Source organism: Lepisosteus platostomus, chromosome 11 (genome assembly GCF_059453375.1).
Source record: "Lepisosteus platostomus isolate fLepPlt1 chromosome 11, fLepPlt1.hap1, whole genome shotgun sequence".
NCBI lineage: Eukaryota > Metazoa > Chordata > Actinopteri > Semionotiformes > Lepisosteidae > Lepisosteus > Lepisosteus platostomus.
Window position 1 is genome coordinate 34917688 of NC_142621.1, and position 18385 is coordinate 34936072.

At 39.1% G+C, this 18385-nt stretch overlaps 1 long non-coding RNA gene across 1 annotated transcript; it reads right to left on the reverse strand.

Moving 5' to 3' along the window:
• Positions 1 to 691: 691 nt before the first annotated feature.
• Positions 692 to 13316, reverse strand: LOC148652538 (uncharacterized). The gene is made up of 3 exons (XR_015925090.1): positions 12822 to 13316; positions 10497 to 10636; positions 692 to 2412 (listed from the first exon to the last, which is right to left on the reverse strand). It is a non-coding gene; the product is annotated as an uncharacterized LOC148652538 (long non-coding RNA).
• Between the last annotated feature and the right edge of the window lie 5069 nt (positions 13317 to 18385).

Consider the following 18385-nt stretch of genomic DNA (forward strand, 5'->3'; position numbering starts at 1 on the left):
TTCACAGCTCATGGACCCAGTCAGAAGTGTACTGTAGTTCATCAGAGATTGAGTCCCTCTTGTGCAGTATCAAATATAAATAGAAATTAAGGAAGATGAATGTAAGAAACATGCTGACAAGAGTCCTGGTGGATCTTTATTTCAGCTTTATCACAACTTGATTTGAAATGTCACACATTCCCGAATTGAGTCGGAGAGACACAAACAAGATACCTACTTTCAGGGTCTCAGCTGTTCTGTGGTGGGCTTTAGTGCCAGAAAAGCACCAATGACAACTGGTCGTGTTACTCTTATGAAAAGAAATGTAAAATATATTCAGAACCAACATGCTGCAATATATAAGTATTAAAATATACCGTTTGTTAATATTTAAAAAAGCATATTTCAAACCTAATATATTGAAGAGGTTTGAGTAGGGAGCTGCATCAGTTTGTGAGGAGCAAAGGATCAAGTAGACATGTGTCATGCTGAAATATATATTTCTTTTTACTTTTCAGTGTGGAATTAACCTCCATTTGTTCTCAAGTAATATACTGCATAAATGGAAACAAATTTCCTTAATTGTATTTAATTGAAACTGAAATAGATGAGGTGACACAAGCATTTGTTTCTCAACACTAAGGCAACAAGTAATCAGTTTGCAGAGCATGCTCTCACTAGATCACACTATGTTTATTCAGCCTTATCCCTTTAATTTCAACAAGGCTTCACCAATTAAAGAGTTTTTTCCCTCTCAAAATCAAGATAGCCTTAGTCTTTATCTGAGCATGGGGTCACTTTGTACTGCTCTCTGCATCAAACCTGACACTGATGTGGCTGTCTCTATTCCATCTAATTGCATCTCTGACATAAAAACTTGGATGACTCAAAATGTCCTTCATCTTAACTGTGACAAGACTGAAGTCATGCTTATTGGCACCCCCCATCAACTTTGTAAAGTCAATCCTGTAACCCTATCTGTAGATAGTTCTAAACTTGAGCTTCAGTCTCAATTGAAAAACCTTGGGGTGATTTTCAATTCTGGCTTAACATTTGAGCAACATCTTCTTTTCATCTCAGAAATATCGCTAGACTACACCCTGTGTTATCATGAACTGTGGCTGAAAAGCTGATCATCACATTTGTGTTTCCCGAATTGGCTACTGTAATGCTCTACTCGCTGGGGTATCTAAATCTACATTGAACAAACTGCAGTATGTCCAAAATTAGGCAACCAGAATCCTGACCAGTTCTAGAGCAAGTGTTCACATTACTCCTATCCTGGAGCCCTAGCACTGGCTTCCTGTCAAATTCCGTGTGGACTTTAAAATTGTCATGCTCACCTATAAAGCTCTCCATGGCTTGGCACCTCAGTACCTGTTTGAACTATTATCGTCCTATTCCCCAACTTGCAACCTTCGCTCTTCTAATTCTGGTCTCCTTACTGTCCCCCAAGCCTGTCTACATTCAATGGGTGACAAGGCCTTCTCCTGTTATGCCCCCAAGCTCTGGAACTCTCTCCCCAAGGATATCAGAGAATTACCTTCTCTAAACTCCTTCAAATCCAGACTCAAAACCTTCTTCTTTAGAAGAGCCTTTACTTACAATTCTTCCCCTCTGCTCCTACAATACTTAGTACCACCATCCACGGTCTCCAATGTGTATTGCAATTGTGTTTTATGTTGTGTATTCTTTTTATTTATTGTTGTTGTCATTCTGTAAAGCATTTTGAGAAGCCACCTTTAAAGGTGTTATATAAAATAAAGTTTTGTATTATTATTATTATAAGATGGCTGGTTGATCAGCATTTTCTTCTTATAGCTCAAATTACCTCTATTGCCTGTTCAATATTGGGTACTGCTGCATCAGAAGGCTTGAAAGTTAGCAAGTTGCATCATATTCCAACTGCATCAACACCTCCCTAGATCTAACAATACTTTTTACATCCACAGTGAGTCATCATCACCTGTTGACAGAATGCATGCAGCACCACTGACTGCTCTAACACACTGTGCCTTGTTTAGGATGTGTACTGTTATATGGACTGGTCGTAGGCAATACACCATACTGAACACCTGTTAAGACTGTTGGGTCACCCTGTCAAAATAGCACCTTTCCCACTGGATTTTGGATGTGATTCCCAGTATCTAGAAGAATGTGTGTTATCACCTACCACATGCACACAGGGTGTGGTGGTACACTCCTCTAGAGCAGCTCAGAGGAACTTATATAAATGTCAACAAAGATACTGATTGTGTAAAGCAATGACATACAGTATAAGAAATCTGATAAATTGCCAATTTTGGTCTAGCATGAAATAGTAGTCAAACATCCTTGTTCAGCATCTATACTAGAACACTTCATGTGATTTTCCTGCCTTCTGCAGCTGCTGCCTCCATGTGGCTTGTTCCTCAAGCTTCTCTGTGGTCACCTCTGTGCAGTTGAGTCACGGGCAACATCGGATGTCAATAAAATTTGAAAAGAAAAAGATGGATATCAATAAATATTGTCCATAAAAGAGGAAAAGAGAGCCATGCCTGTTTCAGTTCAGTGTCTCCTACTGGCCTACTGTATGTGTGGCACTGGTATAAAGACTATGTTCTTACTGCTTTTGTGTAGCAATATCCAATTGGTTGTTAGCTCAAGGCTAGCTCAACCTAACATTCTACAGTGTTTCTATACCTGGTGACACCTAGATTCCATTTTGCTTTTTCTCCTGGTTTCAACACTATGGTGAAACGCCTCATCCTTTGCTGCTGGACATTGGGGTAGCATTTTAATTGCATGGTACAAAGGTGTAAAAAAATATGGTCTTTGAGTTTAAATAAAATAAATCAATATTTTCAACTACACAAAAATTCAGTGAGGTGCCGATTTGGGGGTTAGGCATCAATGTTTGATCTAATTTATCTGCCAGTAATCAAAATTCAGGACTGACGTTGGGCCTTCTGACTACAGAACTGGAGAGAGATAATGACTCACACCTTCTGTGCCCTCTTTTTCTTAGGTAATAATCATATTGTTACATGCATGATAACATCCTTTCTTGCACTGCTCTCAGATTGCAGAGGACCTAAGTCAGGGGAGTGATTCTACCTTTCTGGGTCAAAATCATTAGATTAGTAGATTGTACAATGCAATACTTTTTAATTTTCTGCTCTGAAAGGCAAGCGAATGAGCTATAAGCTGTTAAAATGATTAGTGGATTTAGTTGTCAAGGTGAATTATTTACTTACCTTGCCAGTATAGTACAAGTATGGTTTTTTTTTTAAATAAAAATGTTTAGTGCAATTGCCTTAAGGCCAAAGCTTTTCCTTTAGGAAGGAACAAGATATGTACACTGTGTATACAGTACATTAATATTTTAAGTATATGCAAATTATGGAGCAAGGAACTTCAATACCTCTTGTGATTTGACAGCACATGATAAGGCAATGCTTTTAATTTACCATGTTTTTTAAGGGTTGGAAATAAAAACAATAAGTTATAATGAAAAAAGGTTAGATACCTTTAACACTCTCCAAGGGACTTTGAAAACATTGTGCACGCTACAAAATATTTTCTGCTCAACGTGAAGACATTTTGATGCTGACTGTGTAAGGCAATATCACATATACTGTATATATATAAATCCAATCCATAGTGATTTTTTTTTTTCGGCAAGCATGTCACAATAGTCAGACATCCTTTGACAGGCAATACACTACATATGCTGCTGAATTCATTTTTTGTATCAGAAAAATTTGTCCTTCAAAATATTATTGAATGCGAGCAGTCTAATCTTTGAGATGAAGGGTATGACTCACACAAAGCTGAAACTTTCACTGAGAACAAAGAAGGATTACAGATTTGATGGAGGTTTTCATAATAACCTTAAAAGACAAGCTGCAAAATCAAAACTCTGAGCTATCTCTGTGCTGATTCTTGGACTGCAGCACATATCTGCAAAGTGATTGCAACACAAATTTCAATCAAAGAGCACATTCCAGGTCTGTCGAGCATGTGGCCACATCATGTTACAACCACTGATTTATTCTTACCAAATCAGGAACTGGCCGGTAAGGTTTCATAATGTATTATCCATCTAAGAAGATGCTATATGTTTACATGCTTAAATAATTAGAGCATTTTAAAGATAACACTGAAGTCCCAATTCCTTAGAGAACATTTTTAAGATGAAAAACACAAAGCTTTGTATTTGATTAACTACTTATCTCAACATCAGAACCTACACATAAGGTGTAAGACTGTTGCCAGTGTGCAAATTATTTGTGGAAGTGCAAATAAATTCTACACCTCTGTTGAAACTGGAAATGCTGAGATTTAAGATTGCATTGCATAGTGTCTAATACAATGCAAAGGAAAAGAAGGCATACAAGTAGGTATATTTTTGTATGATTTGTATGATATGTTGGCATGTAGCATGTGAACTGACAGTCATAACTAGAAGGTGTAAGCAATTGAAAACTGTAAAAAAACAGTAATTTTACATCTAAAAGCAAAAGCATATTGAAATGTGTAATGGTCTCTGTGTTCCTCCTATAATGTAACCTACAGTATGACATCCACTACATCTGAGCCTATTAGAAGTTGTGACTACCTTACCACCTACTTTCTAAACAAGTTATGCTCCTTAACAAAAGTTCCAGAAAATCAATAAAGTCTGATAATGAGGGCAAAAGCATTTAGTTTCCTTCGCAGCAACTAATTCTCATTTCAGCACTCCTTTGGATCACTTCTCCTTGTAAATGGAATTCAATACTGACTGCAAGACAGCCATAAACCACATAGCAGCAAGCAGGTCTGCTGCAGTACTCAGCTGCACTTGTCACAAAGACGTTCCATGTGGCGATTTATGCCATGAGCTCCTGTTTTACTTGGAAACATTCGTTAAGTTTCAGCTCAAGCAAGATGCGACAGCAGCTTGAAATCCAAAGATGACCTTTCATTTAACAGTTAAAAAGTGACATGGAAAGCTTCAGAAAAAGATATTCATTGACTGTAAGTAAAAGTGATATTTGCATTCAGAAGGAAATTAATTGTCGTCAAGTGCCTACAGCAGCACACCAGTACAGCTAAATGGTTCATACTCAGAAGTTCTAAAACAATGCCATTGAAGATTACACATAACATAGATATAACCCATTCCTTTTCCACATTTATGGAAAACATTTTTTCTATGTCCATTGAGCCAGGATCTAATACTTCCTACGTGCATTATGGTAAAACCTTCAAATAAAGTGTGACCTCATTGGTTATGCAAGACGGCTTCGCTTTCACTTTTACGAGCTAAACCCAGTCCGCCACCTGTTCTGGTCACCCTGTGCTGAATATGTCATGCCCCCTTTGCACACTAAAAACTGCTCTCAGATGCTGTTTAGCACCAGCTGGAAGGTGAACACATGTCTAGCACCTGCTCGTGCTCCAAAACAGATTCTGCCTATCTTCCAGTCTTGTGTCCAGACAGTTGTTTTTCTTGAATCCACTGCATACATTATATCAATGCACTGAAGCAGGTGCTACAATTCCCTACGACACCTTCTCTGAATTATTTCTTTCTCTCCAAAGAAGCAAAACAAAGCTTTAACAAATAGGATGGAGCCAGCTGTGGTCAATTGGGTCTTTTTAAAGGCAGGTAGAGTCTCTCTTATCTGACCCACTCACCAGTCTCATAGTTACAGTATGCTGTAAGCACCTTCACCAGAATGACAGTGCTTGGCCCTTTAACTCCTTCAAAACTACAGGACACTGATATATCCATGCCAGCTAGGCCGGCCCCTTTATCTTAACAAAAACCCATCCATGCATTGCATTCCAGTGCAGTCTTTCATTTCAGTCAAACTGACAGGACTGGAAAGGTGGGAGGAGAAAGTTCCCTCCATTGGGGCCCTCTTTTCTGATCGCCCTATCATCTCATATCGCCGACCACCTAATCTGCGTAACCTCCTTGTTCACAGCTCCCTTGACCGCCCTCAACAACCATCCACACCAGGCACTTTCCCTTGCAACAGAGCTCGCTGTATCACCTGCAAGTACACAGCCACCACCACACTCATTCAAGGCCCCTCAGGACAATTCCGGATCACCCAGACAGCATCTTGTACCTCCAGCAACCTTATTTACTGTATCTCTTGCAGTAAGTGCCCAGCCATCTACATTGGAGAAACAGGAAGGAGACTCGGAGACCGCTTCAGAGAACACGTCAGGGCTGTGAAGATTAAAGATCTCTCCAAGCCCATTGTTTCTCATTTCACCTCTGACGGCCACGACCACTCTAATCTCTCCGTCTGTGTTCTCAAAGACGGTTTTCCGAACTCATACATCAGAAAGACCACCGAAACTAAAATTATTCTGCAGTTAGGATCACACATTCTCCCTTCCCTTAACGACAGATTACTGTTCTTTTAAATTTTCTCCATTCATTGGAAGTTTCATTTCTCACCTCTCTGCACCCATTCTGACTTCACACCTCTTGATTGGCCTCTCTTTCTGTCCCCTGCTCCCACCTCTCACTCCTCCTCCCTCCCAACCTTTGTTCTCCCGCTACTTTACCTTTGCCTACTGCCCTGTCTCTCTCACACCTGAAGAAGGCTCCACGGCCGAAACGTTGTGTTCTCTTTCTTCTTTTTTTCAGCATGGAATAAACCTATTACTTGTTCCTTTGCAGCCTACGCATGCTGACGCAGCTACCCACCTGAAAGTTCATAAGACTGCATTGTGCCTGCCACTCAATTCATTTAATGTCTACACACTTCATCCACAAGCAATACACATTTAAAGGATGTAAGCTATGGTGAACAGCTCAGAAAATGCTGCAAGTGCATTAGAAGGTCTTGTGTGACACCAAGGGTGAAAACAGTCAACCTACAGTTTACACAGTTCCTTCAGAGATTCCATGCTCAATTATTGCAAACATTTTTCTTCGTAATATGCCATGCATAGAAAAATCAATAATTGATTCTCCTTCCTGTGGTCCTAAGTACGTGTGTTTCTTGATTAGCTATTTCAGCAACCAAAGTGACCTTATTATTGACACCAGTAACACATAGACCCTGACTACTGAGGTGGATCGGTGCTGTAAGCCAGGGTTTGGCAACCTTGGAACTTTCCATTCATTTTCAAATTAAGAAGTAAAAAATACAGCAATTCACTCCTTTTATCAACCAATAATGAATTGAATTGATTGTGAAGATGACTTAAAATAAGGATTCTCTGGAATTCACAGAAACACCAACCTTTAACATCACCGAGCTATCTCATACAGAACCCCATTGACCTGTAAATATTTACTTGCTTTTTTTCTAAAGTTTCACCAGGTTTTGCATGAAAAAAATAACAAAATGGAGTTTTGAAGCTGATGATTAGGCTGGATTGGGGATTCTACAGACAATAGGTTTGACTGTCTGGTCTATAGGTGTTTTTATCTTATTTTTCACACCTTCTGACACCTAAGTTTTTATGACATACAGACTGGAAGTTTGAAACTCATCCATCCATCCATTTTCTAACCATTCTTTCCAATTCAGCATTCAGGGGATCTGGAGCCCATCCCAGCAAGCAACAGGCACAAGGCAGGATACACCCTGGATGGACGGCCAAACCATCATATGACACACACAGACACACACTTACACCAGGGCCAGCTTTCCCAGAAGCTAAATAATCTACCAGTGTGTCTTAAGACTTTGGGAGGAAAACCAAACACCTGAAAGAAATGCAAATGAACACAGGAGAAAATAAACAATTCTCCACAAATAGCACCTCAAGAATTGAACCCAGGGTCCCAGAGCTGCAGGGCAGCAATGCTAACCACAGCACCACCACTACTGCCTCTTTGAAACTCAATATGTAAGAAAAACATGTATCTTTTTCTAACAATCCTACCAATAATGTTCTAATTCACTAAACTATGTTCTGCATTTTCAGTAATTTACAACAGTATACTTCACTTAGGAATGCAATTAACACTCATTACATTGTAGCAAAATATATTTGTTGCCCACTGAGGATATTTTTTCACCATGATACATAATTAGAAAATGTAATAACTGTGCTTACTCTGCAAAACATGCATCTCCATTTTGTTGGAAAGCATTTTGTGAGACCTTCTAAATTTATTGGAGAAAATAAATGTGCAAAAACACAATATATCAAGTGGTAAATTGCAGGACTGAAATGCAAGTTTAAATATCTTCTGGGATTCGTAAACAGTGTCAACCTGAAAACTCCAAGGCTGTGATGTTAAGTGAAAAGCTGCTCACGTTTTCCACAATCAGCAAGGTTTTAGTGTTTTTAAGTGGGAAAAGGAAATGGCCACATTTAAGCTTTAAAGGACATGAAAGATAACCACGTCACATCAATTTCAGTTTCATCACTTTTCCAACTCAGGTTCACAGAGGCCCATCCTAGCAGTATTGGACTGGGCCAAACACCAGTCCATCACAGGGCACTCACAGACATAAACATACACAAACACTCACATCAGGGCCAATGTTCCCAGAAGCCAATTAACCTACCAGTATGTCTTTGGATTATGGGAGGAAGCCAAAGCACCCAGAGGAAACCCATGCAAAACCAGGGAGAGCATGGGAACTCCACGCAGATAGCACCCCAGGAATTGAACCTAATAAGCACCAAAAATACCTAACACTATAAATTCTATCTGTACACATTTTAACAGAAATATTAGGAACATAATTGGAATTGGTCAAATTCAATGGCAGGCAATACATGATTAGCTTGAGGGTAATAACTGACATTCTCCTTTCCTGACAAGAACAATTCCCAGATCTCAGTGCTCTTGAAATCCAAACGAGAAGGTCAGCTATTCAGTTCAATCCCACATACCATTACCCTCATCCCAATTTCAGGTAAACGCGATCCTGTTAGAAGAACTGACTGCAAAATATTAGAATATTATGACCTTATGAAACATGTTACATCCTGTTCAGGTGGTTCTTATTATTTGCAGAGACACACAATACTATTCAGTGATATCCCTGTATCATGGCTGAGGAGAGTGTGCCATGAACATAAGAAAACTAGAACATATGAGAGATTACAAACAAGAGGAGGCCCTTTGGCCTATCTAACTTGTTTTGGAGTTAGCAGCTAATTGATCCAAAGATCTCACCCAGCGGTTTCTTAAAAGAAACCAGGTTATCGGCTTTCAAATAAAAATATCATCATGCAATACGATACTCCTAACATGACAGAAAAGTATGTTTGTGCTGGTTTTGGGGAATTGAAAGACAAGAGATCCAGTATCATATAGCAATCTCTCTAGGTTGGGCCTATGGTGAGTGACTAAACCACACATAAAAAATGAAGCTTGTTTTCATGGTGGCAGAATGAGACGGCATGTGTTGCCTCCCTGACCAGAGCAACCTCCAGATCTCCATGCTGTATGAGGGGACATGGGGATCTGGTGAGGTACACAAGCCTACGATCTGAGTGCCATTCATTCCAGACGCCATGCAGGGTCAGGTCACCACTGTTTTTAGCCAGGCTCGCATTTCCAAAGGCATTCACAGGCTGGCTATTTCGCAAGCCTCTGCCAGCTAGAAATAGGGCAGTGGTCATGAACTTTCAACAGGGGGATCTTGTTCTGCGTGGCTCCTGGGTTTGGCAAAGGTCTGCCCTCACAGGTGCTGGGCAAGCTTTTCCAATGTGTAACGATAGTCACCAAACTTAGGCAGGAAGGAATGTATTTAACCTTCACCGAAATGATCTGCAGGTCTGTGACTGGATGCTCATTTTGGTCCTGCGTGCACAATTTCACGTAGGGCTGAAAGCAATGTCCTGGCAGTATCGTTCTATTCTGTCATATCAGGTTCCTCTCAAAGCCCTGTCCAGCACAATCACAAAGTCTGGAAATCCTAAAACAACCCATGTTGTCAAATGGGTTGCTCAAATGTTATTTACCAACAATAATCTAAATGTAGCACTTAAACACCAGTATTTTTTTTTAAATACAGTGAAAGTAAATGCAAACTACAAATGATCCTATATTAAATTAGGTTTAACTATGTATAGTACATGTAAAGTGTTAAGACACAATTACTTTTAATAAGTGTCGCAAACTAAGAACACTGACAAATGTAAATGATTTATAAAGTGATTAAATGATTCTAGTGAAAAAGGCATATGTTTGAGAAATTTTGCTTTACATAAGGTTAAACTATTGTACATATTTCATGTATGTGATAAAGCAAACAGCACAGGATGGTAAAACTTAAGAAAATATAGTGGTTAGGGTTAATATTTGTTCATGATATATATGTATATATACGATTTAGTGCACAGCTGCACTTTAATACCATAAGAGTTTACATAAAGGTAACAAATTTCAAGCAGAAGGAACATAAAATAGGCCACAAATGCATGTGGACTTAAATGATAATATAAAAGTCAGGTCTGAATCTCAATGGCTCAGTGGCTTTATTGTACATTGTAATACAACTGTATCTAACGCTGATATTAATATAAAGGAGGTTTGTGGGATGGGCTGTGCTCACAATGACTCTTGTGACGACTCATTATTTCATTTCAGGGCATTTCTGCTGAGGACATGGCATCAGTGCAGCAACATTTACCCCAGGAGCTTTCGGGACAGCTAATCCATTTCAAAGCCTGTTTAATCTCTCACAAACCTTATCTGCAAATGAAAAAGAAACGGAATAATCAGTGTCTTCATAAAGGCAGCATCCTTTGCAAGAACTGTCTAGTTTAAATTGGATGAGGAAAAATACCTGGAGCCATTTTACAGTAATACAATAAAAACACCCAACAGTTTAGATTGTATTTTCAACAAAAGTTTTATGATTATCTTGCCATTCTGCTCTAGCAGAGGTAAAACTCGCAAGCATTTTTGGTGTTTTTTTGGCTTGGTTCCTGCTTTTAGCATTTGAATAAGCCATTCTGCAGGATGAGTCAGCGAAGGAGAGCTCTAGCAGGAGCTGATTTAGTGACAGTTACCAACAGAGCACCAGAGCTCGCAGCTGCCTATGATTCTAATAAAGCAGACTTCAGTGAGGCTGTCACAGCAGCACATCATTTAAAGCATGACCACATGAGACATAATCTGCGGCAGCTCTTGTATTTCTAAGGTGGAAGAAGTAAAAACGTTTACGTGTGAAGCTGAGTGTTTATGAGAGTGCCCTTTTGTATACCAGCCCCGTTTCCAGCTACACTTGGCAGCCTCATCAGATTAAATTCTTTTAGAACAGGAGTGTGGAGCCTGCCTTCCTCTGGAGCACACAAGTTGCTTCATCTAACTCTCTGTACCCCTGGTGGTACATTGTTTGGCACAATCCAAGTAAAAAGAGATGACCCAAAAATAGAAGGCACTAAGGGGATTACCTGAATTCCAGGTTTAAAGCAAGCTCTGTTTTTCTTGTACCTAGGGAACATCACTTCTGCTGCTCTTTCAGAGAGCCTATAAGGCAGCCTGCTCACTCAAGCATATTACCACTGTCTCTTCATTAAATTAGCCCCCTGCCTTTTACACTCAAGAGACATCTCCAGGTACACAATTGCAGCCAGGAGCAATTGGAGAACGGCAACATTGTTCCTTAGCTAGTCAAATATTTATGCGCTCTCTTACGTAAGAGCCAGAAATACTCTGAGCGTTCACTACTGGATGGAAAGCAGGTGTGCCTGTCAAAGCATTTACAAACAGACGCACACAACATTACCAGGAATGCAACCCAGCAAGTGCCAGCGAGCACAGAAATCTGGCTGCTCGCGTCATGTAATGTAGCACACTAGCTGAGCACTCTGGTCCAACAGGCAAAGGACAGCAGTTAAAAATGCATGGAGTTTCCATCCTGAATTATATCAGGAAATCTGAAAGAGTTTGCACTCTGGACAGATCAAACACAGAGCATCCCATAGGATCACAGATGCATCGTCAATACCCTGAGGAATGCCATTTTTCCATTTTTTCCATTTCAATAAACTATTTTGCTGGAGTAGGCTGCAATGAATAATTTAGGGAAAAAAATCCATTTTAATAAAGACTATGATTAGTTGATTTCAGTTGGGTGTCGGGGGAGGGGGTATTTTTCAATTTAATGTATTAGGTGTTTATTGATTTAGTTAGCCTATTGAAGTAACTGTACTGTGAAAACCGTACCATGAAACAAAGAAATTTGAGCCACATAGAAAATTGAATCTGGGGAGCTTGGTCCCTCAAGCAGTGAACATCTTCATGCAGATGTGGATCATGACCAGCCCATGTCAGCCTTCATGTTTCATTCAAATGTGGACCAAATTTAGATTTTTCACAGAATTTTACCCAGAGAGTGCAGCTCAGTAGTAAATGCTCTATGCAGTGATTCATTAATGTAGTGTTACATATATTTGTACTGGGAATACTAATTCCAAAATTATATCAGTGATCTGGTTTCTGGTGTAATTAGTAAACTAATGAAGTTTACAAATGATAACAAAATTGTGAATTAGAAAACAATTTAGACGCTGGAAAGAAAATATGGAAAGATTTAGACGGAATTCAAGACTATACAAAGAACCTGCAAATGATACTTAAACAAATGCGAGGTCTGTGATGCAGGTAACGAAAACATAGACAATAGATACAAAATGAGAAACGTGAAGCTTAAGAAGCTACCAAAGATTTTTCGTATGCACAAGACATCTGATCAAACACCGTTCTTTTTGTTTCCAGACAGATGGTTTATGAGATTTCTCATGCTCCCAGAGGGGATTGCATGAAAAGAAAGATGACACCATTTAAAAACTGATCTGTAGGTTCTGTAATTATTACTAAGAAAAATCTTTACAGAAATCTTGAAATCTAAGGGATACAGGGTGCTGCTTACCTTGAAGTTTCACACATCTGGATTTTATTAAATATAATCTATTATGTCAGTCTTCTGAACCCTTTGTGCAGGGCTTTTTCATTCACACATTCATGTTTTGAGAAAATATCCTGTGTAAGCATTTTTGTTAAATTTGTGAAATTATCATTCTTTTTTTTCAGTAAATACTCTTATGTCCAGCAGGAGAAGACTGAAATGATTTTTTAAAAAATTATTGCTGTTTATTCTCATCACAGGCTTATAAGGCACCAGCTATTTTTAAAACTCCAAAAAACGTTCTACCTTTCAACTCACAGACACCCCCCTACCCCCAGCATTTCACTCGTCACCTGCATTTAATATGTCTTGACGCCTCAGCAGAAAGTCTTTTGGAGGATTAAGTCCAATCACACTATCTCCTGTGTAGTTTGTACTATACACAGCACATGCCCCTGATGCCTGAGCTTCTTCCATGGGAACAACTGGGCCTGTGCTGTCACGGATGTGCCAAGCAGCTGCTGGAGTGGCCTGTAGAGGCTGGAGGCAGGTTTTCCTTAGGAATCTCTCTGGCAGGGGTAGACATGTCAGGTGATACTTCTGTAAGGTCAGACGCCACCCCCATAGAGAAACAGCTGCACTCATCCGAAGAAGCCTGTGACAGGTCTCGTTAACTGGCGGACTTCACAGATTCTGATTGTTCTGACTGTACTCAGTGAAAAAGAAAAAGATACATATGAAATAACCCCATAGCAGATTTTGGGGGCTACTAGATGATCAGTCCCAGCATGTCTTCCAGCCACGTCTTTAAGAATCCTAGAATTCTACAGTATCTTCCGCAACTTGGATGGGGATTTTTTGCAGACCCCTATGACTCTTTTGTCCTCATTACGATGTGCTCGCAAAAATAATTCTTAATTGGAAATTAACAATACCTCGACAATACAATGAATCAATGCAGTGCCACGAAACAAAAAAGAAAAACACCTGAATTATAACAAGAGAAACAACATAACACAAACATATGTTTAGCACAATATATTAATTCTATATATTAATATATTAATTCTAATATATTGTACAGTATACTGTATGAGCAATTATAACACTCATATTGGGGTATTATAGAATACAGTATAAGCAATTTGTGACAGTTGTACTATAGTATATTCCCTTTTGACTTGTGTTGTTTGCACACTATACTATGAGATATTTATCACAATATTGTGGAATATTTATCAGTTTCATGAGGCATGCTGGCATGATATTAGATCAAGGAAGCATGCTCTGCCACCCATGCTTCAACGTTTTTTTAAGGCGTGTCCAGATACATCTTTAGCAGCTTAATAATTCCATAGTGCAACAGATGGAAAAAAGTGTCACTCGAGCAGAGGCCAGAACCATTCCAAGCAACAGTGGACATTTTCAAAACATCTTGGCTATGGCTGTAAAAATGAAAATAAACTACAGTATACAGATATGGCCAGTGCGAGGTGATGTTGGAATGGCTGGTTGGTGTTGATCATTTGTGGAGGCCCAGGACATTCGCATAAGGCAGGGGTGGGAGGTTTCCCAGGGGAAGATGATACCCCTCCCTTATTTCAGACTATTTTCAAGCCACCATACTGCAGACACTGCTAAGTGATACATAGGCACTCCTTGCAGTTATGTTCAGGAATACTTCCTAGGCTTAATGAAAGTAAAATACAAATTTTAGCTAAAGGAGACTGATGTTCTCAGATGCTGGAAATTAGAGCATATTGTCAAAAGCAAATAGCCACCCAGAAAATAGCTTTTCCACCCAGATACGTCAGTGCTTTTTAGAATTGTGCTGGTACTCTTTATGAGAAGATGTACATCTAGAGAACAAGAGATTTGTAACAGCTGCACTGGGAATCTTCAGATCTGCATATTAACATGGGACCTTAAACAGATATTTTAAAAAACAGATGGTTATATAATGAACAAACACGACTGGAACAGCAAGGTACTGTTCTATATGGTATTTTTTTGTTTTTGTTTTCCTTGAACTTAAGATTTAACTGCAATGTGTAATTCAGGGGGAGAAAAAGCATCCACACAATAGCTAATAAAAAGAGCTGCAGTTTTGGGCAGAATATTTCATTGCTGTGCAACTAAACAAATTTTGAAAATGAAATATTCAACAAAATTATTATTGAGCACTGATTTTTTTTTACTCCAAAGTTTAAATACAGACTCACTGAGAACCATACTAGAGAATGAGTGAAAATGGGTCCAGAGTGCTCATACAATCAAACGGCAGGTGTAAAATGTAGAAACAGCAGACTCTGTTGCTTTAAAACACTGATCGCTGATACTTGCAGGTAGTGGGTGTGACTGATCACCATGAAAAAGTGTCTTTTGGCATTGCACAGCAATAAGCCATGGGGGAGAGAAGAAAACTAAAAACACAGGCCAAAGTAAAATCCCTTTGGCACAATTTGAGTATTCGAACACAATTAAGGGAAACCAATTAAAATCTGCACTCTTTCTCATGATTTTATGAAACATGGTCAGAGTTTCCTCAAACATCCTTAATGCTTTTATTTCACATTGAAACTTCTGTCAGCACTTATGTTCTGTCAGAAAGGCAATAGCTACATTCTCTGTATCTGCCCCATACCTATTCACTCTCAATGTGTATTGGTTTAAAAGGCAGATTAACACTTTATTTGTCTGGGGTAGATTAAGTCAAAGCAGATTAATCAGTGGTACAAATTATTCCCTCTATAGAAGCAAACCAGCATGGAAGGGGGGAGAATCTAAAGCAAATGTGTAAGAGGGATACATACAGTATGTAGAATCCAAGGGCAAAACAAAAGCCCAGGTAATTAAATGCTTCTGTCTAAATGCCAGGTCTATTATGATCAAAGGAACAAGTATAGGTTTATTCCATGCTGAGTGAAGTGAAGAAAAGAAACCCAGTGTTTCAGATGTGGAGCCTTCTTCCACTCATGTGGAAGATAGTCGGGGTTTAGTACAACAACTCAATTTTCCTTTGAGCAATGGAAATGCTTAACATCACAGTAAATCATAATGTAAAGGAATGACTAGAGAATAATTCATTAATATAACACTCGACACATTGAGCTCTCCAGTTAGATGATGAGATTTTAAGAATGTGTTCCCTATATATCGAGACATGGTTTGGGAGGCTACCATACAAGAAACTGTAGCCATGAAACTGCATGAAACACGAAACTGCATGATATCTGAATAAAAATATCCTAGCTACATCACATTCAAGAATGAAGTGGCAAAGATTGTTTAATAAGGGAAATGTGGTAGTAAGGAGCAAGCTCCTAAGCTATATTGTAGAAGTACTGTAGATACCCTAATGTCTTCCAAGAAATGAATAGATGATATTCTTGCATCAATTAGCTTCTAAGTACCAAACGAGCTCATAATGTCATGTATCTGGCCCCACTCCCATAAGAGTAAAGGGAAGATAGATTCTGAATGGTCACTGTGCTGTTTCATTAAGAGAACTGTTAAAACCAAGAGACACTGCATCACTCATATAATGATGATAGCTTGAATATTTGCTTTTGATTACGCAAAATGGAATGGAGAGCTGCTAGTTATAAATACTCCGAGGGGGAAGGCACATGAAAGGCACAGAGAGGAAAAAAAATTATCTCACCCAAGGTGATTATTCCGAAAGACCGTCACATCTAATCTTAGCACAGTAACGGCTTAATGGATAATCAGCCTGTAGATGCACAGTGACCTGGCACTTTGATAGGTCAAACAGTTATTAAAAGATGTAGCAAGATTTTATCATAAATATTAGAAGGTAATTTATCAGATGGTGCTGTAGCTTATAATAAAAGCTGGGTTTATAAATGCTTTCAGGGGCAAACCTGTTTGCCTCCTTAATTAATGGAGACACAAAGGAGCAATGGAAGTTAAGACCAGTGCAGACTGTTCCAGTTGATTGTGCTGCCTTTGGAAAAGGTTAATGTCATTTTCTGATTGAGTTCTCAATATATTCAACAGCCAATAAGCAAAAGCAAAGCAGAGGCCTCAGGCACGCATGTGTTCACAATACAGTTTGATAAAGCATAATACTGCAGTGTGTTTGTCACTGCTGTTCTTATGTTCCCTACAACTGAAAAGTGAGAAGCTACCTGTATACATTGATACAGGAGTGCATAGGGAAGCTGCACCCCCAGTAGGCTTAAGACATAATTGGTCTACCACTAAGGACTGGTGGCCCTTCCTCCACCAAGATACCCCAAAAAGAGAAACTGATGAGCTTCAATTCTAGAATCTTGAATGAAAAGCGATGATGTCCTGATCGCTACCTTTTGAAAATGACACACCATCAAGAGGGGGTAAAAATGGAGCCACAGCCCCCCCAACACACACATGCGCATTCAGGCACACTTATGCAAGGGTGCTTGACATCTAGAACATGACTTATTGCCACCCACTCCAAAACAACCGAGGACATTGGTCCTGTTTCATTTTTTTCAGCTCAAAGAGTTACAAATACAACAGAAACACTGTACACGTCTCCTGTACACATTCATTTGCACTTTTCTTTAGCAATAGTAGAGACGTTTTCACATTTGCTCATCACAGGATTGATTCAGGAGGCCAAGCTATATTAAGAGTGCTCATCATTAAGTGAGCATCTGGTAGGCCAAGTCAGGTGGTCCCTAAAATCGTTGTTAGTACATACAGTACACACTATACTGTATATTTCCCTGTTTCCAGATATTGTGTTAGTTGTCTACATTTTTTAGTTAGAGCCTCCAGCCCAAAGTATCTCCTCTTGGTTCCTTAATTTCTCATAATGAGGAGGAGTGTAAAACTACACCTCGGATGGCCAGAACACTAGTACTACAGACAACCCGAAGCCTACAAAATAAACCAAATGTAAGCAAGGCACCAGAAAGAAAGGGGAACACCCACTGGTAATGTTTTCTTGCAGGTGGCATTTAATAGTTTTAAAATGCAAATGATACCCTTATTACTTTGTGAAAATACACCACAGACAGTTTGCAGCTGAGTTGTTGTTACTTTACTTGTGGTGTGCACCACACTTTGCTACAGAAATGTTTCACCCTCTTTGTGTCAATTCACCAATTGAATCAAGGGGACACACGCCAGAAACCTAAAGAAATTTAAGGACACTGAAATTAACAAATTGATTGTCATGGGATAAAGGTCTATATAGCCAAGATTTTGGTTTAATGCCTCATCTGAAGGACAGAACCACCTACAACACAATGTCCCTGGTCTCCACATACTGGAACATTGGACCAGAGGGAAAAATGTCATCTACTGGTGCACCAACAGCACTTACAAAAGCATTTTGGTTTCCCTTATGGAACCCCTATCCAAACAGTAAACAGACCCAATCATGATACACGTGGTCTATTTAATTCTTGTGTGAGAGAAATAAAAACAATTCCAGTTCTGGAGTTGTGGGACCTTAATTAAATTTCCAAATAAGAACCTACAATGAATTAATATTCACCATATCATGTACAGTGCTTTACAATCACTTTACCACAATTTAGCCACAGTAAATATTTTTCATTGTTAGTCATTTTACT